General features: G+C 40.0%; 1 long non-coding RNA gene across 1 annotated transcript in view; it reads left to right on the top strand.

Moving 5' to 3' along the window:
• Nucleotides 1–18,899, top strand: part of LOC139080074 (uncharacterized) — a 39,963-nt gene extending 21,064 nt beyond the window's left edge. Inside the window, exon 3 of the long non-coding RNA XR_011534233.1 lies at nucleotides 17,635–18,899. This is a non-coding gene — a long non-coding RNA (uncharacterized lncRNA). The remainder of the gene's footprint in view (nucleotides 1–17,634) is intronic.
• Nucleotides 18,900–21,329: the final 2,430 nt, after the last annotated feature.

The raw sequence follows: 21,329 nt of genomic DNA on the forward strand, positions 1-21,329 counted from the left end.
TGAATCTTAGAGACATAACATTGAGCAAAAGCAGCCAGACCCAGAAGAGTATGTCCTGCATGAGTCCATTTATATAAAGATCAAGAATGGACAAAACTAATCTGCAGTGATAGAATCAGAACAGTAGTCAGCTCTGCAGGGTTGAGTATTAATTGGGAGAGGGCATGAAGGAGCCTTCAAAGGTTCTAGAAATGTTTTATATTTTAATCTAAATGGTAATTACATGAATATATACATATGTAAAAATTGATTGAATGATACACTTAAGATTTGTGCAGGTGTGTATGTTATGACTCAATACTTGTTTAAAAAGATAGAAAATGAAAGCAGAGTAGGGTCCATCAAGTTTGAGAAGCTGTGCTAGAGCAAATACACTATATTTATGCACAAGAGAAGAAAAACGTTAATATTGAAGAGAAAATTATTTCAAACTAGGACTAGAAATGCATGATGTTAAATATATGTTATCTTAGAAAATTAGTTGGCATTATAAATAGTCACTATCTGTTAGAATATATTTAACATATTTAAATAACATTTTCAATTCTCTTATATAAATGTGCATAACTTGACTTTAGAAAGGAGCCCAATTCTGCCGTGCCATTCTAAAATAAATCTTGATCTGTTCCTTGCATCATTTTCACTTCATTAATTAACATCTAATTTATAAGCATCTCAACAGTTGAAGCGTTTTCACAAATAGGACAAACTAAAATAAGTACAGACATATTTGAACATCTTGGCAATACAAATGGCCCTTTGCTGTTCTATTTAATGATTTCAAAATCTCTTCCCCATGAAGACTTCCTGACCTGCTTAATCAAAAGTAATCACTCCATCCTTCATGTTCCTGTAACATTTTGTTCTAACCTCTATCATAGCACCTGTCTCTTTATAGATAATATTTGCTAAAACTGTGAGTTCTTTGAGGACAGACAACAAGCCTTATTAATCTTTTAATGCCTTTTGGCTCATACAATGTGGGGATTCAGTAAATGTCTGTTGAATGACTGAATGCATTAATAGACAATTCTCTCTGGAAACTCTGCCTGACAGTCTTGGGGTGCATTTAACAACTTTGAAAACAAAGACTGTGCAACTCCACCATTGGGTCCCAGAACACCACATCCTTGCTCACAACAGTCCCTTCTCCCTGGAATGCCTCCATCCTATACGCTCACCCCCACCAGCCTTCTCTTGAATAACCTCTCTTCCTTCTTCATGATTCAGCACAAGGTCATGTATGGCCTACTTCAGACTGGGTGAGGGGTCATTGGTATGTGCTTCCATGAAAGCAGGTGTGGACATCTAACACAGCACATACCACACTGAATGGTTTCCTGCTTTATATAGCCATTTCCCCAAGTGTTCAGCTAGACCTCAGAACTGCAGTCCAGGTTTGAGGGTCAGCAAAAGTGCAAAGGATATTTGGAATAAAGGTACAACTTAGTAGCAGGTGCTGCTCCCGGGTGCCTCACTCATTATCAAAAAGTTGCATCTGAAGTGATATAGACAATGGTCCCCTATTGTCTCCCGGGGTGAGAAACCCTTCGGGTCGGAGGGCTCAGAGCCACAGGTTCAGTCTCTCCTCTCGCATGGAGGAGGAGCCATGCCAGCGCTCAACGGTCCACCTTGTACCAGAGAAGGCACATTACTGCCACTGCCTCCTCAATCCTTGGCTTTTGTGGGGACCTGAGGGTAAGGTGCTCAGCTCACACTATCACTGGCCACCCACTTCCAGGGGACAGCTGTGGGTCCAGTGTTCCTTAGCTCTAGCTCACTGTGCATGAGAGCTTCGCAGCTGTGCCCTCAGGAAAGAGGAACCCACTCTCTTTAGCCTCGAACCTCTTCAGTTCCTTAATTTGTTGCAGTTTAGATGACATCACTGTGACCAACCTTTTGCCTGTTGTGCCAGCAAAGGGCTCAGGCCTCTTTCCAAAGCCAGGGCTCTGTTTGTGACTGACCAGCTCACCATCTGATTGTGACAGCCCCTCCGCTGTAATGGAGGCTTCTCAGTAGCCTACCAGCATGTCTTGGGTTCCAGTGTGGTGATCAGCTCCCACCAGTTCTGCATGAGCTGCCTGCTGTAAGCCTAGATGTGGTGCTAGTCCTTAGAGAAGAAAGGCTATCACTGCTGGGACTCCCCTCCCAAGGAGCCTTCCCCTGGAATGAATAAGGAGGGACCTTTGGGATTCCAGAGAATGGCTGTGACAGCATAGCAGCTGGGACAATGCTCAGGAAGGGGCCAGAGTCACCACCAGCACTTAAGCCTGGGCCTCTGTTCACAACCAGCCAGCGTGAACCATGTTCTCCTCTACCCAAACTTTCTCTGAACTCATCTGTGTTTCAGTTTCATTTGGTGCTGGCCAACAGAGGGACTTGGTTATGGCAATCGGTTTTCTACTTCAGTCCCTTCCCAAATGCCACGTGCATTCAGGACAGGGTCCAGTTGCTCTGGGCTAGAAGTAGGCTCCATGGTGGCAGGGAAAGCTGACCTTTATCCCGTTGTTCTCACTTCCTGCTAAAGTGCAGGTTACTCTTGCTAACCCTAGCAACACCAAATGAACCGCACCAGGCGATAAACAGCTGGTTCCAGATCAAGGAGAGGAAAGAATGATAATTAGGATTTCAGTTGCTTTCTTTTTTGTTTTTCTTCAAACTGGTGATGAGGCTATATAACAGATATAGATATAGGCCATCAGTGGGGAGGCCTCACCTCCCAACTGCCTCCTCACTCAGTCCACACAGAGATGCTGAAATAGGTCTTGGGTGGGAAAAGGAAATCATCGATCATGAACTTGGTAGGAAGTCCATGAACTTGCCTTTTAAATACTAGCCTGGCACTCCAGGCTCTACCTACTACTAGATAAGGCAATTCTGTGTTTTCTCATTAGGCTACAGGAGGCTAGGCCCTAGCCAGCCATATCCCTCTCTCCTTTGAGCTCCTTGAATGAAAGAGACCATGTCTCATACCTCTATATTCCCAGTGCCTAGCACTGTACCAGGCCCAGAGGAGTCACCAGAAAATGTTGGTTGATCAAGTGAGTTGACTGATTTGATTTCCATTCCACACCCTAGGGTAGATGAATATCTCCCAGAGAAGGTGAACAAAACCCAGAAAGGTTGGTCAGATGGTCATGGGGGAATCTGTAATCAGAAACCAGGCAAGGAAAGGGTTACCGAAAATCTGTTCCATCGCTAAACACAGACTGTAAAATGTTTTCCAGACAAGAAGGAAACCAAATGTGCTGTTTTTCAGAAGTTGATGTCCTTGTTTTTGCAGATGTTGCCATCCTACAGTGAAACTTACATGGTTGCAGCAGGCCCTCTGAAAATTGCTCCAGCTCTAAATGTCCAAAAGTTGCCACAGACCCGTAATGTCATGAATGGCATGCTGCATTGAACCTGTTATGTAATGAGACCTTGACCCTGTTATGTAATGGCATGTTATGTTGAAAACTCGTTATGCAATGGTGCCTTGAACTCATTATGTAATGGCCTGCGCATGCACCCTGATTAGGCCCAGTTGTTAAAGATGTAACACGTCCTCTGCACTCTGGAGTACAAGTCTCCACTGGCACTAAGGCGGCAGGGGGCACTGCTTTGGGAGCTATCCCTTGTGTTCTCCATTGCTGTGCAAGCAATAAGCCATTTTCTTCACCCACTTCAGCCTTGGTTGTGCTTTTCAACTCTGCACTCACTGAGAAACAGACCCATTGAGTTTGGCCACAGTTTCTGCTTTGCTGTAACACCCCTAGGTCTCAATTATGTAGGAAAGGGAGGCTGAGCTTTCCCATAGCTCCAACTGGCCTTCAGAGAAGTGAGGAAGGAACTTCATGTCCTGAGCTGGAGTTGCTCCCAGGGCATGACGAGCTTTGCGGCAGAGCCCGATGGCAGGAGAGGGACCAGGACAGAAAGACATGGGGGATGGGTTGCAGAAGCTGCATGTAGGTTATATGAAGAGCTTAAAAGTACATCAACCTTCACCTTTCTTTTCTCACGAAGCTGAAATATCCCAAGTCCTGTATCCCACTGCTTGTCAAACATTTATCCATAGAATTGTTGTGAGATAAAGTTTTCATAGATTTACAGAAAAATAATAAAAATAAGGATAATGTTGTGGTTGTTTTCATGAAGCTAAATTTATTCCTTTTTAAAAGAATGACTCAATATAAGAATATATATTTCTTGGGGTTTTAGGGAGAGAGGAAGTGGACTATTTCTTTTACGACATTATGATGATAGCAGGTGGTTCTTTTAAAAAAAATATCTTTAGTTAACGAAAGTTGGCAAGCTCATACCAATCTCCCAAATGTGTGTTTGTTATCTTAATTTCACTGGGCTGTGATGTGTGAACGTTTGGAAGCCACTGATACAATCTTTCTTGTAGATTTTATTTTGAATCCCTCACTTCTGTTTGAAAACCATCTGCAAACTCTCTACACATTTTTCATCACTGATTTCAAGTGCAGAGCAGCATATAAAACTGGATTTAGCAAGTGCTGAGTAGATTTGCATATATTTCAAGTCCACACTTTACCTCGTAGCTCCAGACCTGTATATCCAACTATCTTCTTGATACTCTCATGAGCATCTCAAAATTAACATGTCCCAAACTGAAGGGATTCCCAGTGCCCCCACCCTTTTTCCTCTGGTCTCTGTGTATCTGTAAATGGCAGTATTATCCATCCAAGTGCACAAGCCAGAAAGCTTGGAGTCTCCCTCATTCTGTACATCCAACCCATTGCCAAAATATGTCTTGAATCCGATCTGTCCACCGAAGCCAGATGACCTTTTAAAAATGTAAATCAGATCATGTCTCTTATCCTTACTCTTTGAATAAAACATATAAATGATCCACTCTGAGTACCCTTATTTCTCCTCTGCATTAATCAGGGTTCTTCAGAGAAGCAGAATCAATAGGAAGTGTATGTGTATATATATATAGAGAGAGAGAATATATATAGAAAGAGATTTATTTCAAGGAGTTGGCTCATTAAGGAGGCTGGTAATTCCAAAATCTGCAGGGTGGAGGCTAAAGACCCAGGAAAGAATCAACATTATAGTTCAATTCCTAGGGCCACCTGCTGCAGAATTCATTCTTGCTCAAGAGACGTCAGCCAAGTCGACTGACCTATGTCTTCCCCTCTGGAAAAGAGCAGTGTGCCTAGGAATTAAATTAAGACAGGCTGGAAGCATCCACTCGTATCCTCTAACACAGAGGGTGAGAGTAGGAACCCAGGGCAGTCCTAGGGGAATGTTAGGAGATAAACCACTTGGAGGCCCTCTTTGTTCTGTGAGTCAATGCTTTTGATCCATGGGGCTGCCATGTGAACAGTGGAGATGACCCAAATGTCGCCTAAAACTTCCATGGCACTAGAAAACCTACGGGATAGGAAGGGAGGCACTTCAGAGAGCCATGTAAGAATAATTGGGGCTTAATATTGGCATAAGTGGCCACATAAAATATGTAGAAGAAGTGGTACAGAAAATGAGCTCACTGCTGAGATTTTCCCCAGTGCTTCCCACTGCCTCTCTCTAAGTTGCTGGATCTCCAAACTTGAAATGTCCATTGTTAGTAAATATAATTTTTTTTGTCCTCTTAGCTAGACTAGTAGAATTGGAACAAACTGAAGAGATGAAAAATGATATATTGGATCCAGGAGATACAGTCTATGAATAATAAGAAATCCAAAGAGATAACAGAAGGTCAAAACAGATGTAATCATAAAAAGGAATAATCAAACTTTCTTAAGCTAGATAAATGCCTACATGAACATATTTAAATGGATACTAAATACTGATTACTGGGTAAAATACATGAAGACAGAGCCATAGGTGGAAATAGCATGGTGGGTTTTAGGTTCAGGAATAAAATTTAAAATGCTACTAATGTCCAGGAAGAAAAAGAAAGATTACAAATAAAGTGAAAAGTTAGATTGGCCCCCTATGTCATCTATATTAACAGTAAATACAACAAAGCAATAGAGTTCTGAGAAGAAAACTTGTAATCCAAAAGTGGTAAATTAACCTCATGAGGGAAGGCAATATAAGACACAGGGTCTGGACTAGGAGAAGTCCTGGGAATCTCTTTCGTAAGGAGATGCTCCCTTCTGGGGGCCTGAGAGTCTGCCCTTCTTAAATTTTGTGCCTGTGTGCCTGGTTTACCTTACCCTAGTCCTAACATTCTCTGACATATATGGCCACAAGAAAGCTTACCATCTACATGCCAGTTCTTTAAAAAAGCACGCAGAGATATACCTGAACAGACTGAGAGAAAAACCAGAGAAAAAGTTAAAGAATGGGGGAATTGTAGTAAATAACAAGACTTTAAACATTGAAGCCAGTTAAACATAGAGGTTAATCTAAGGAAAATATTGTAAGCAGTTCTTGGAAAAGACATATGATGTTTAAAGAAAAATAGAGGGAGGTTAGTGGCTATGAACAACCCCTCAGTTTATTTATTAGATATCTATTAAACAATCTAAATATGAATCCTTGTGGTGAATATATATATATATTTTTTTTAAATGATTCATTTCTCTAGACCATATTTTTTTTTTTTTTTTTAAAGATTTTATTTTTTCCTTTTTCTCCCCAAAGCCCCCCGGTACATAGTTGTATATTCTTTGTTGTGGGTCCTTCTAGTTGTGCCATGTGGGACGCTGCCTCAGCGTGGTTTGATGAGCAGTGTCATGTCCGCGCCCAGGATTCGAACCAACGAAACACTGGGCCGCCTGCAGCGGAGTGCGCGAACTTAACCGCTCGGCCACGGGGCCAGCCCCTGTGGTGAATATATTTTAAAGCAGACTAGCAATTTACTGTCTCTCGTTATTGACCTAATCACAGTCTTTAGATTGTCTCCTCTGTGTGATCTCACTGTATGGAGGTGAAATGTGTTGCTGAGAGTTGAAATGATAATAAAAATTCCTTAGTTTTTATCCAGGAACTAAAGAGGTTGCCAGGTAGGATTTTGCATCTGCCATTTTGATGTTTGTTTTCTGTGTATTATGTCTTTTTGTTCCTCTTTTCCTCCATTACCAACTTTTGTTATATATATATATATATATATATATATATATATATATATATATATATATAGTCTTTTATATTTACCTATTTTTTAAATATTTTACCTTTATATTTACCTATTTTATTTCCTTTTATATTTACATTACCTATGTAGTTAATTTTACTAGTGCTCTCTATTTCTTCATGTGTATTCAAGTTACTGTCAAGAGACTTTTAATTTTAGTCTGAAAGACTTCCTTCAGTATTTCTTGTAGGGTAGCCATGCTAGCAACAAGTCTCCTAGTTTTTACTTGGCTGGGAATGTCTTAATTTATTCTTCATTTTTTAAAAATAGTTCTTCTGGATATAGAATACTTGGTTGACAATATTTTCTTTTGAATATGTCATCACACTGCCTTCAGACCTTCCTGGTTTCGGATGAGAAATCAGAATTACTCTCATTAAAGATCACTTGCACATGACAGGTTGCTTTTCATGTGCTGCTTTCAAGATTCTCTCTTTGTCTTTGTCTTACAATAGTTTGATTATGATGTGTTTATGTGTGGATCACTTTGAGCTTATCTTACATCTCAACACTCAGCCACAGTTGACAAATCTGCTTTAACATTTACTTCCTATTTGTGCAGAGCCTCAAAGTCAGCCATAGGTCTTTCTTGAGCATGTGCACAGCCTTAAATATGCACAGGCATTGTAGATCCTCAGTTATATGTCAGAACTTTTCAAAGCCTTTGTGGACATCTCATTCCTCAGTTTTTCCTTTTAAACTTTTTAATTAGCCTATTATTTGTCTCAACTGTTATCCAATACCTCAGACAGCCATGAAGTCAAACAATTGCCTCTAATTGTTTTCAACAAAAACCCCAGGAGAAAAAGCTTTTGCATTGGGTGGGCTCTGAGTCAGGTGAAATAAAGAAGCCTTGTAAGTGGGGCCTTCCAGAGAACCACAAGACAGATCAAATAATGACAATCATCTGGAAATGAGGCTTTGAATACAGTCCACCCTTGTTCTGTTCCCTCTCATGCCTGCCAGGCTGCTGGTTTTCACTGTGATTGAGGCCATTGGTTCTCAAGGCTACTACAAAGCCGAAAAAGAGGAAATAGCAACAGAACATGTTAAACTGCCACAAAGCTCACTGTTTTTTACCAATATCCAGACATTTTTCTTGAAGAAAAGCCACCTGGATTGCTACAAGCCTTTGTCTAATTTCCAGAGTCTGAAAAAAGTTGATTCTAACCATTTTTGCCAGTTCTCCCATTGTATTCATGGAGGAGAGAGTTTTCAGAGATCCTTACTCTGTCATTTTCACTGATGTCACCCAAGCTTTGTTTTTTCGTTTCTTCTGTCTTTATAATTTTAAAAGCTAATATTCAATTTTTAAAAGGACAAAACACTAAAGACCACAAACCGAAAAAAAAGGGACTTAATTTTCTAAAATCTTGGTTTTTGATAGAACCAATTATTATTCGATAATAATCTTTGCCTTTTTGAATGTGTGTAGAAAATCACTTACAGTAGAAAATCCTGGAGTGTGAAAGCAGAAGCCAGAGAACACTTTGTCCAAACTTCACCTCATTTTCCAGGCCAGGAGAGGACAGTTGCTTCTCCCAAGGTCACAGAGCAGGTTAGTGAGGGTCAACGTTAGAAGCCAGGTCTCTGATTCCCAGTCACATCTCTTTTCCAAATTCCAAATCACATTTCAAATTCATTATTTATGTAAGATTATTTGAAGTGGGACAAATGATGTCATAAGAGATTCTATAGCCTCTTTTCCAAAACTACTTGTTTTCTTCAATAACATGTTTTCCAAAATCCTGCAACTGACCTGACTTGATATTTCCTACTCATTTTAATATTCTAAGGTTGGAACATGATTTTGCTACATCATAACACTTTTGAATTTGTAGTGTAGCACTGTCTACTTTTACTTCACTGAGCTGGATTAAAAACTGGTCCTGGTGCCTGTTGGAAAACTATAAGCAATGTCTATGATTCAGATCCCTGACATTCTACTCTTTCCTATAAAAAATATTTTTTGAAGTTTATAACTAAAATTTCTAGGAAATTACCCAAAAAAAATGTTTCAGAACATTTCATTGCTTTTTATGCAGAAATCTTTGTAGGAAATAACTGACATAAAGAGAAGTAAGTATATCTAAGTGTATCCACAATACTAGGTCAACTAATATGATGGTTAACTTAACTGAATCAAATTAAATCCATAGCAATTTATTCAGCAACTAGTATGTACTAGACACTACAGAGACAGAGAAATGAAAGGTGGTGTGGTAGAAAGAGAAATAAATGCAAGTCCTGCCACTAGCTGGTTATAGACCTTGGGAAAGTCTGTCTTTTGGTCTTAGCTTCTTCATAGTCACCTTCTATGATTTAAAAACTCAATCCCTTCCCTGAATGAGATTAACAATAATTAGCAGTCAAAACGAAGGAAAACTCACTTGCTCTTTTGTCGGACCTAATCATCGCAAAGACCCTGCCAGTGTCCATGAGCTCGGAGAAGCCCCTCCTACCTGCAGGAGGGGAAGAGTGAATGAAGGGAGGGAGCCTTGCCTGGTAGCTGTGCCAGGGCACTGGCTTCTGCAGATTATGCAGGCCTCTTTGCTGCATCTCGAAAGACTCTCTGAACATTGGTTAGGCTGGGAAGTCTGAGCAAAGGGATTTGGGGGGCAGCTCAGTTGTCAGGGGTGCAGTAGACTCTGGGGATAGAAATAACAAGGTGGTTACCTGTTCTCCATCAGGAGGCAAGAATAAGTTGTTTTCTGCCTTTCTTGCTCTCCAGTGAACCTAACAGTGGGCTCCATCTGTGACCTGTGAGTCAGAGAATCAGGCTCATTATTTCTGCTCTATAAAAACTCCTTCTGAATCCTGGTTATTTTAGTCATGCTTTTTGTACAGTTGAACATAAAATGTCTGAAGGGAGCTAAACCCACGCTAATTCTGAATGCTAAGTGGATGCACTTGATGTATAAAAAGGAGCGTATTTCCAGGCTCCAGGGCATAATGAGCAGTTCAACACCAAGGTGGGGGATCAGCGATAAAAAAAACTAAATGTGTAAACTTAATTAGCATCATTAGCAAACTCGCCATATCCTATGCAACACTGATATTAAACCACAAACCAGAATAAATAAATCATTATCTAACATCCAACCAACCAGCAAAGAAAACAAAAACACAAGAAAGGATCAAAACATAATTTTAATCGATTTTTTTTTTAGAGATAAAGCACTATGGTTTAATAACATAGTTACAAAATGAAGCTATTTAAAAAATAAGATCTCTGCCTATAAAAACGCATTTCTAATATTATGCTTAGGGTGGCAATGGCTACAAAAGCAACAAATCTTAGAGAAAGTAAAGATAAAGGTGTCAAATGCAAGTTATTATTCTTTTCCTTTTCTCCTTAAAATTACTATCTGCAGTCTCTTGGGGTTCTGAATGCTGAATTCTTTCTCCAGTTGATGGCGTCCTAGGCAGGCCTTACTCAGAGTACCTGATACATAGATCTGATCATGTACACTTCATTCACTCATTACGTTTTAAGGAGGGCCCACTACGCATGAGTCACTGGGGGACCAGTGTCCAATGTCTGGCTTCTGGATCTAGCTCTTTCATAAATTGTGATTCTGAACTGGTTCCTTCACCTTTCTGAGCTTAAAATCCTTCATTTGTAAAACTATCTGTAAAATTACGGAGTGATGTTAAAGCATCTCTAGGTAATCTTTACCTACCTCTAAAATTACTTAATTCCATGTCACACAGAGGTAATACCAACATTCTCTATAATAAGTTGGACACTAGAGTGACTCATTAACTCTCTCTGGCCGCAAGGCAACTACCAAATACAGTTAGTTGTGCCCATGAGACTCAAATACCAACACTCGATGATACAAATTATTTTGTTAAGATACAGAAACATAATTATCTACAAAAAGTGATAATAATGACTCTGGCCATAAAGCTTGTGGTACTTTTCAATCAAATTAAGAAGTAGAGTAGGGTAGCATTATAGAACTATCAGCAAGTCTTGTCTCTAACAAAGTATAATGGCCCACATGATATCTGTCACCTCATTCCAAGTTAATTTTTCATGATCCCTAGGTTAATGATTAATTTTACTGCCCATTATAGGTACGTTATTTTGCTCACTATACAGTAAAAACCCATCAAACTGATTTATGAATAGATCAGAAGAATTAGCATCTGTGAATTTGTTAAGGGTTCGTCAATAGCATAAGTTTGAGAAATTACCTCTGAGAGTGTGAAAGCAGTCATCGCTTTACCTTAATCTTCTTCAAGATAATAATAAATGTTACTTTAATAAATTATATATTAAAATAATATTTTGCCTTGTAGTGGCTAACTTCTTATTCCGAGAAATCTAGCAAAGGTATGGCCATACCCCATCTAGGAATAATCCTTGGGGAGATCTGCCTATGCCAGACTCATGTTCCTTCCAGGAGTGAGAGGCCCTTCAGCAAGTTAGATGTCATTTTGCCCTTCAAACAGAAATCTCAACTTGGGGCCAGCCCGGTGGCGCAGCAGTTAAGTGCGCATGTTCTGCTTTGGCGGCCTGGGGTTCACCAGTTCGGATCCCGGGTGCAGACATGGCACCACTTGGCACACCATGCTGTGGTAGGCGTCCCACGTATAAAGTAGAGGAAGATGGGCACCTATAAAGTAGAGGAAGATGGGCGTGGATGTTAGCTCAGGGCTAGTCTTCCTCAGTGAAAAGAGGACGATTGGCAGCAGTTAGCCCAGGGCTAATCTTCCTAAAAAAAAAAAGGAAGAAAGAAATCTCAACTTGTTTTAAAACAAAAGGACAATCTCAAAGGTTTACGCATATTGAACATATATCTATACTTTGTTATTTTCACATACACCGTAACTTCTGCTGCAGGAATACAGAAGCATATCCCAGATTCCATCCTGTGACTATGACTTGTAACTTTTCTTTTCGTCAATCGCATCCTTCTGATTATTTGCCTAATGAGCAAAGAGCTCATCTACACCATCCATGTTTATAATAAGTAAGAAAAAATATCTGATGCTTGCTGTGTACCAGATACCTCCTAATTCCTTGCTATCTGAATATTTGTTATAATAGCATGCAAAAAGCCCTTCCAAATCAAAACAGAAATCCTGCTAAAATGAATCCAGGTGTGCATGTAAGTGAAAACATTGAAACTATGTGCAACATGTGTATGTGCACACACACGTACACATGCCTGCACAGACATGTGTCTGTTTGAACGTCTATACATACATCTGTATCCTAGCTTTGTCTGCTGAGAAAGCTTAGAATGAATGATACCTTGGTAGCAATAAGTCTACCCAGCACCCGGATCATGGTTTCTTAAGAGTGTTGTCTGCCCTTCTTTCTTTAAACACCAGAGTGAGGTCCTGAAATTTATGACCCTCTCCCGCTCTGCTTTGCCGGGAGGCCACTAAGAAATGCAACCATGATGAAGAGCTAGTAAACAGCTGAGCTGAAATTTGAATGCGGCTCTATTTTACCCCAACGCCCAGCCTCTCAGCTACTAAGCCTTGATAACCTCTGACGAGCGCAGCCTCCATCTTGCTTCCGATCAGCGTGGATGAGTTCATCTTGCTAGACTGTTCATTATTCGCTTCATGATCACTGATTCCTCCCCGTATCTGTGGGCAATCTCATTATCCAAATGGTTTAGAAGAACGAGAGGAAGCTGGTAGAGCAAAAGCTTGTATTTCAAAGTTATTTTTATGAGGTCTGGCATTTTATTCAACTTCTAAGAGCATGAGGTTTTTGGATAAAATACAAATCACAAGAAAGAAATCATGCACTTAAGATAAAAGCAGGCTCTTTTCAGAAATCCGACACAGGGAGTAGGATTCAAAATCTCCTTTACTTCTTTTCGAAGCAAACCCTAATTCTCGCCTAAATCTGAACTCTAACTCCCCCACTAAATCCTCTTGTGAATTTCATGTGAGCAAGAAATAGACTTCCAGTAAGCCACCCAGATTTGGGGGGTTATGTTCTGTGGTAGTTATCCTTCTGTAATTAATACAGAAACTGGAACACTGAAACGGAGCACAGCTTTTACAAAGACCTGAAAGCTCCATTTAGTGTTCAGGGAGTGGGAGATGACGAGGCGTAGAACAGAGGCTGGTGGCCTGGAGAGCCATGCTGAGCAGGATCAAAACTTTTAAACGGTGGCCTGGGACAACCTAGAAGGTAGTCTACCAGCCGCCAGCTGAAGCAAAGAGGCTGGAAAACAAAGCTAGCAGGGAATGCTGGCTGTTACAGGCTGTGATCACTTGACAGTAGAAGAAAGAGTGGGGCTCAAGCAAGAACTGGACAATTTGCAAGCACAAATGACATGGAATAGTCTAGAAATTTTCAAGGCCTTGAGGGGTTGGAAAAGCTGACTGCTTCTAGACCTCAAACAGTGAAAAATAAAACCAAGAAAGATTTTGAATGACAAAGGCTCAGTAATGCCCCAACCCAACTGGACTGCATATTAGTAAAAATAAGTTTGTCTTCTGATAGGCCACTAAGATTCACGAGTTTTCTTCTTTCAGCAGTTAACGTACCCTTAGCTGGTACACATTCACTCTCATATTTACTCATTGGAACACCCGTTGTATACACACACACATACACACCATTAGTAAACAGGCTCTGTAAGAACTGTATCTTAGCTGAATAAAATCATTTAGACTTTAATAGCTTTCCTGGCACTGTGAGCCTTTGTATTAATGACACTCAGTATTTAGTACTGAGATTTTTTTGTGATCCTTGATTTTAATATCCAGCATCTTCTCTTTTCTCAGTTGCTAAACCCGCTTGCTATCTGGAAAGTCAATGAATTCAAAAGTTTAGCTGCTTAGCAATGTCATAGATTCTGTTTTAATTTAGGGAGTAGAAAAGAGACATTTAGGTTGAAAAAATAAGTAAGAATCATCCTACTGCCATCTTTTTAAGGCTTTTAAACTAGATTGGGTAGGCCAGAGGCAAAAATGTTATAAAAGAAAATGATAACCACCATTTTTAATTTTAATTTTAGTGTTCTTGAGGCTCTGGAGTTGTCGTTGAGTTAATATTTTAAGGTAAAACATTCCTATCACAGTCATTTTGCTCTTTAAGTGAATAATAAAAACGGATTTTCCTCCTTCTATCTATTGTGGCTTTTAAACAGTAGAAAATGGGAAGAAATTTCACAAATATATGGTTAATGTGATCAATATAGGTAGTCAAACTGACAAAAAATAAACTTTGAAGCCTAGATTATTCCAAATAATTTTTTAGGTAAAGACCACGTCTTAATATTATACTAGATACATAATAACTAATTCTGAGGCATGAATACAAAAAGAAAAAGTATTTTGAATAATTTCCTAAATAAAAATGATCTTCATTAGGAAGGCTGCTTTAGCAGAATAGTGTCCATTTTTCTGAAGAGCAAATTCTTTTTGTCTTTTTGTGAGGAACATTGGCCCCGAGCTAACATCTGTGCCAGTCCTCCTCTATTTTGTATGTGGGTCACCGCCTCAGCATGGCTGACGAGCAGTGTAGGTCTGCACCCAGGATCCCAACCCGCAAACCTGGGCTGCTGAAGTGGAGTGTGCCAAAATTAAGCATTACACCACCGGGCCAGCCCAAGAGCAAATTCTTACTAACATTATGTTGTAAATTTTGGGGGTTTATACTTACCTTTGAAGATGAGTTTATTTGAATAGCTATACAGAAGTGATTCACTCTGTCTGGTCTCAGTTTATTAGTGTTAGAAGCAGCCAGAGAGTATGTCATACATGAGACTTCCAGAATGTGAACACTCTCCACACCCTGCTGCTTTCTCTCTGGCCTGAGGCACTAGTTGGTCACCTGGGTTTTGTCCTTGCCGTCTACATGCTACACAGCCACAGGAGTGATCCTTCTAAAATAGAAGTCAAGGGCCGGCCCTGTGGCCGAGTGGTTAAGTTCGCACGCTCTGTTTCAGTGGCCCAGGGTTTCACCGGCTCAGATTCTGGGCACAGACATGGCACTGCTCATCAGGCCATGGTGAGGTGACGTCCCACATGCTACAACTAGAAGGACCCATGACTAAAATATACAACTATATACTGGGGGGATCCGGGGAGTAAAAAAGCAGAAAAAAAAAAAAATGATTGGCAGCAGTTGTTAGCTCAGGTGCCAATCTTTAAAAAAATAAAATAAAATAAAATAAAATAGAAGTCAGATCAGGTCCCTCCTTTGCTCAAACTCCTCCAGAGGCTCCCAATTGCTCCTGGAGGAAAAACCAGAGTTCTTACTACAGCCTCAGGGCACTCCAGGATACTACACTCCCTTGCCTCTCAGGTCTTCTCTTTTTCTGCTCTCTGCACTTGCTGCTGCCTTTGCTAGGAACATTCTCCCCAAGGTGTTCACATGGCTCACGCCCACCTTCAAGTCTTAGCTCTGCGCCAGCTCTATGGTGCCTCTTCTGACCACGCACTTAAAATGCAACTTGAACTCTCCCCTCCCTTGCCCACCTCCTCCCACTGCCAACACCTTCCAAGCTGCTCTTTTTTCTCTTCTTCCATAACATGTTTTACCTTCCAATACACCATGGAAACTTAATTATTATTGTTCATTGTCTCTGCATTCCACCCCCACTAGGATGTAAGCTCCGTGAGAGCAGGCGTTATTTATTTTGTTCACTAATATATCCCCAGTTCCTAACATTGCCTGGCCCACTGTAGGTACTCAAAATTATTTATTTGATGAAGGAATGAATAACTTGTTATCAATAATCCATTACACTTGTAAAATTAACATAATGCTTTATTTATACAGAGCACCTTGTTTATAGAAGACCCTGGCATATTTTTCTTTTTCTTTCCTTTGTCAAAATGGGAATATCTTTATGATTGCAAATAATTTTCCTGGTATCCTCATTTCTTAAACACCCATCATGGGTCATTTCTAAACTCCAGGTCAGCAGATACTGGTGTTTTCAGATATTTGCATCAATGCAAATATGTGAATTTCACAGACATCGCATTGACAATTTGACCTTTGAATTGATTTTTCTGTGCCTTCAATTTCTTTCATTCTACAGTGGGTACAATGTTTATAACAAGATGTTCCTTATGACTTGCAAAACTGTTTCTGCCATCCTGGTATTATTTTTTAAGTAAATGTTCTATGACAGCACAAAATGATGCTACAAATAACATTTTTGTTGTCGATGCTGTTGTTTTGTTTTACTCTCTTTTTCTTTGTAGGTTTTCCCTCTAGTCACTGGCTCTTATGAGATCTGATGTTAGGAATAAAAGCCATTAAAGTATGTAATAATATTCCAGCATTTGGTTTTGCAAGAGGATTTACTATTTATTTGCATACATTCTCCAGAAGCCAGGTTTTATGTCATAGTCAAGCTTACTGTCACTCAGCTGAGAAAAAAAATTGTATAACTTAATTTCTTCTGCAAAGCAGCATTATTAGGAAATACAAGGAAATTGTGTTCAATATGGCATGACAACACGTTTGGCTTCCTTGGGAGGTTTTTGTGAGTTGCAATCTGTCGTAAGAAGGAGCAGACTGGCTATAGTTTTCTAACAACCTGTAAACATCCCTTAGTGTTAGTCATTCTGTAAATAACCAGAAGAGATTTATCTTAAGTGCATTTGAGCCAACTAGATTTCCCTTCCTGGTTGTGATTGGCCCTGACTCTTTTGCCAAGGGAGATGCATTTACTGGGCTCACAATGATACTAGGGGAAGTGGTTCCAGAACTAGAAAATTTCCATTTCCCCGGGGCTCTAAATTTTGAAGGGCTCCATGCCAGGGTTGAGAGTGTGGAAATTAATAAAAGAAACCGTAACTAAATTGGAGTCAAGGTGGCCTGTAGGGGGAGCTCTTACTCCTGTCATATCTGGTCAATTGCACCAAACAGGAAGAGAGGGACACCTGCATGTTGGACAGGAAGTACAACCCCTTTACTACCGAAGGAAGATGTCTCTCCCCGCTCAGCAATAGCCTAGCCAGTGGGACACCATTGCTGCCCTGAACTATTGCTTTCCCCCATGGACTTTCATTTAGCACAGCCCTTCCCTAATCTCCCTTTTTTCTATAAAAGCAGTTCCCCTTCTTTGTTTGTTGGAATTTGCCTGTGGTATGCCATAGCATGCTCATCCCGAAATGCAATTCTTTTGGCTATTCCCAAGTAAACTCGTTTTGAGGCTTTTCAGGTTAACAAGAGAAGAATGCTGTCAGTCATGGCTGGCTGTCTGCATATGCCTGGTTGAGACACTTCCTGCAGTCTTCTTTACCAATCTTTATGTTCTAGATTTCATTGAGCATAGGTTGTCTTTGATGTTTATTTTAGTCTGATATAACTAACCAAATGGCTAAGTTTGGGGAGGGGAGCTTTTCTATTTTCTCTGAGCATAGAAATGTCCTAGGTGGGGAAAAGAACTTTGGATTAAGAACCAGAAGAACCTAGAATGATAGATTGACTTGGTCAACATGACCCTTCAGGCTGAGGGTCTGAATCTTGTTTCAGATGATATTTCTATGGACCCACACAATCTAACACTTATCAACTTTTTCTCTTTGCCCTCCAGGAGTGGATTAAGCTGGAGACCCTGACTTGGAGTGGCCTGTCTCAATGCTTTCTCCATCACCAACACCATCCAGTATCACATCTTTCACTTACTGCCCAGTGCTTCAGAAGGGCTTCGAAATGCACTAAATGCTCTTCTACATAACTCCAAATAGGTTATTATGTTGTGAGCTCATTTGAGTTATGATTCCCAATTCCATTTAAAGACAATAACTTATTGGCTCAGCATCAACCCAGCATTTCAGTTTATCCACGGTTACCTTATAACCAGGGATAATGAGTCACTGCCTGTTATGGACTGAATGTTTGTGTACCCCCAAAATTCGTATGTTGAAATCCTAACCCCCAGTGGGATGGTATTTGGGAGGTAATCAGGGTGAGATTCAGTCACGAAGGGCCCTCATGATGGGATTAGTGACCTTATAAGAAGAAGAGGAGACACGAGACCTCTCTCCACGCTCTCCACATGTGAGAATACAATGAGAGGATTGCTGTCTGCAAATCAGGAAGTGAGTTCTCACCAGACACTGGATCTGCTGGCACCTTGATCTTGGACTTCCCAGCCTCCAGAACTATGAGAAACAAATGTCTGTGTTTAAGCCACCCAGTCTGTGATAGTTTGTTATAAAAGCTCGAGATGACTAAGACACTGCACTTGCTCAGTTTCAGCAAGGCTTCCACCTTCTACCCAAATTTAACCATACCTCTCCTCTTCATTGGTCTCTCCTTGGTTCACTGATCGATGTCCCAAATTTTTACTTTGAATTTTTTCCTGGCATCTTGAGTCTATTTCAAAAACTGATGTTTTTTTGTTTTCTACTGGTCCTCCCTGATGGCAGTTGCCTGTCTTCTGGTACTTCTTTGGATTTCCTCATTATCAGATATTGCCCAATCTACTGACCCGCCCCTGTGGGCAGGTATCCTCATCTCTGGGCCTCAGCTATAGCTGTCTCATCTACATCTCTATTAATTAAGCACCAATTATGTGAAATAACTGACAAGCTGAGCTATTGAAATATTCGGCATTAAGCGTGCCTAATGTCAACCTTAGATGGATGATCCTCACACTGCCTAGAATTGGGATTTTATCTAAAATATCTATTTCCCATAAATCATGATGTAAAACAAATACACAGTGCTCTGCATTTTGGAATTTCATGTATTCATATGTTGTATGCCATTTTGAAGATTAAAATTCTCCAAAGTTGAACAACTTGTCATGATTGTTGTAATATATCACTAGATTTTTCTAATTACATTAATAGAAGGCCCTATTTTAGGAACATAACCTTAGAATGGCTATTCTTAGTGAGCCATTACAGAAAGTTCTTTGTTGTGATTTCTGAAAAAATTAAACAAATTCCAGTGCTATTAAACGGTTCAGAGTCTGTTTGTTGTTCCAATAACTAAGCTAGATCAAGAGAACTGTGGTTTTCTACACCCCTATAAATCAGTACCCCCAAACTGTTCACATACTGGCACACATGGAAAGTGATAAAATCCTATGGCCCAGTGGAGAAAGCGGAGGAGTCTGCTCACAGCCTGACATGAACGATCCCAGAGACTCTGGCCATCTGAACTCTCCCTTACTAATACCAAAGGCCGAGGGGGTCAATAATTTGCGTACCTGTGACCTGTGCTATGCTGCACCAGATGAGAAACTCTATCATGTACCTAGGACTCAGGATGAAATCACAAAATTAAAATTACCCAGGTGCACGTGAAAAGATACACAACATCAAGAGTCATTCAGGAAATGCAAATCAAAACCACAATAGGTACCACCTCACACCCACCAGCATGGCTGGAAGAAAATAAAGTTAAAAAACAAAACAAAAAATAACAAGTGTTTGCAAGGATGTGGAGAAACTGCGACCCTCATACATTGCTGATGAGAATGTAAAATGGTTCAACCACTGTGGAAAAAAGTTTGATAATTTCTCAAAAAGTTAAATATAGAATTGCCATATGACCCTGCAATTTCCCTCCTAGGTAAATAGCCAAAAGAATTGATAACAGGTACTCAAACGAGCACGTGTACACGTGTGTTCATAGTAGCACTAATCACAACAGCCAAAAGGTGGAAACAACCCAAATGCCCATCAACAGATAATAGAAAAACAAATTGTGGTATAAACATTAAATGGGATATTATTCAGTTATTGAAAGGAATGAAGTACTGATTCATGCTACAATGTGAACGAACCTCTAAAAAATTATGTTAAGTGAAAGAAGGCAGACACGAAATGTCACATACTTGTATGATTCCATTTATAAGAACTATCCAGAATAGATAAATCTGTAGCCACAGCACACGGATTAGCGGGTACCAGAGGCTGGGTGGAGGGAGGAGTGGGGAGAAATGGTAAGACTTTTACTTCGGAATGCTGGAAATGCTTTTGAACAAGACAGAAGTGGCGTGTTCACAACATTGTGAATGCACTAAATGCCAATGAATTGTTCACTTTAAAACGATTAATTTCACCTCAATACATTTATTTTTTTAATTATATAAGTGAAGGAGAAGTAGACATTTAAAAATTCTCCAAAGTATCTGATCAACACTGATGCTAAAGCCAGCAATTCAGGTGCAAATTTCACCTAAAATGTATCCATATGTTCCAGAATGTTTTTTCCCATTAGCTAGAAAAACTGTGCCAAGAAAAAATGGTTTATTCTATTTCAATTGAACACTCTTAATACCAGCTATTTTAAAAAGGAAAAGAGGTCAATCTATTGGGTTAAGTGGACAAAGGAAGAAGAGACGGAAGGCTTGAGAATAGGAGAACCATACATTCTCCACTTATTTTTCTACCCCTTTCCTAAAGCAGAATATGCTCATGGTCTTGGCATTTGTTTTTCATGAAAGTAGATATGCTGAAAATGAGTGGAATATTAGAGATCTTTCTTTGATTATAGCTTGACTATACCCAGGCTTCACATAAAATTGCTTGTTCCACAGAGAAACAAATAGTAGTTGTGTCATTTGAATTCATCCCAAGCAAATAAAACAAACACCACTGTGATGATTAATTTTGTGTGTCAACTTGGCAAGAATATGGTGCCCAGTTGTTTGGTCAAGCACTAGTCTAGATGTTACTGTAAAAGTATTTTTTAGATGTGGTTAACACTTGCAATCAGTTGACTTTAAATAAAGCAGATTACCCTCTGTAATGTGGGTGTGCCTAATCCCATCCATTGAAGGTCTTAAGAGCTAAGACTGAGTTTTCCCAGAGAAGAAGGAATTCTCCCTCATGACTGCAACATAGAAATTCTGCCTGAGTCTTCAGTCTTTGGACTCAATACTGCAAGTTGACCCTTACCTGAATTTCCAGCCTGCTGGCTTGCCGTACAAATGTGAGACTAGTCAGTCTTGCAATCACATGAGCCAATTCCTTAAAGCTAATCGAGAGAGAGAGAGAGAGAGAGAGAGAGAGAGAGAGAAAGAGAGAGAGAGAGATCCTATTGGTTCTGTTTCTCTGGAGAACCCTGACTAATACAACCACTTTGGCCCTTTACACTGATCTTGGACGCTGCTCCTGGCTGTTAACATAAGGCCACTGCCACCTTGCTGATCTCCCCCTGAGGCCAGTATATCAGAAGTAAGGGTTTATTTACTTTAGGCTCCCTCAGAGAAACCAGGGCTTAATTATGATTGTTCCCCAATTCATCCTGCTTAGCAAGACAAGGTTTGAG

Source organism: Equus przewalskii, chromosome 28, assembly GCF_037783145.1.
Source record: "Equus przewalskii isolate Varuska chromosome 28, EquPr2, whole genome shotgun sequence".
NCBI lineage: Eukaryota > Metazoa > Chordata > Mammalia > Perissodactyla > Equidae > Equus > Equus przewalskii.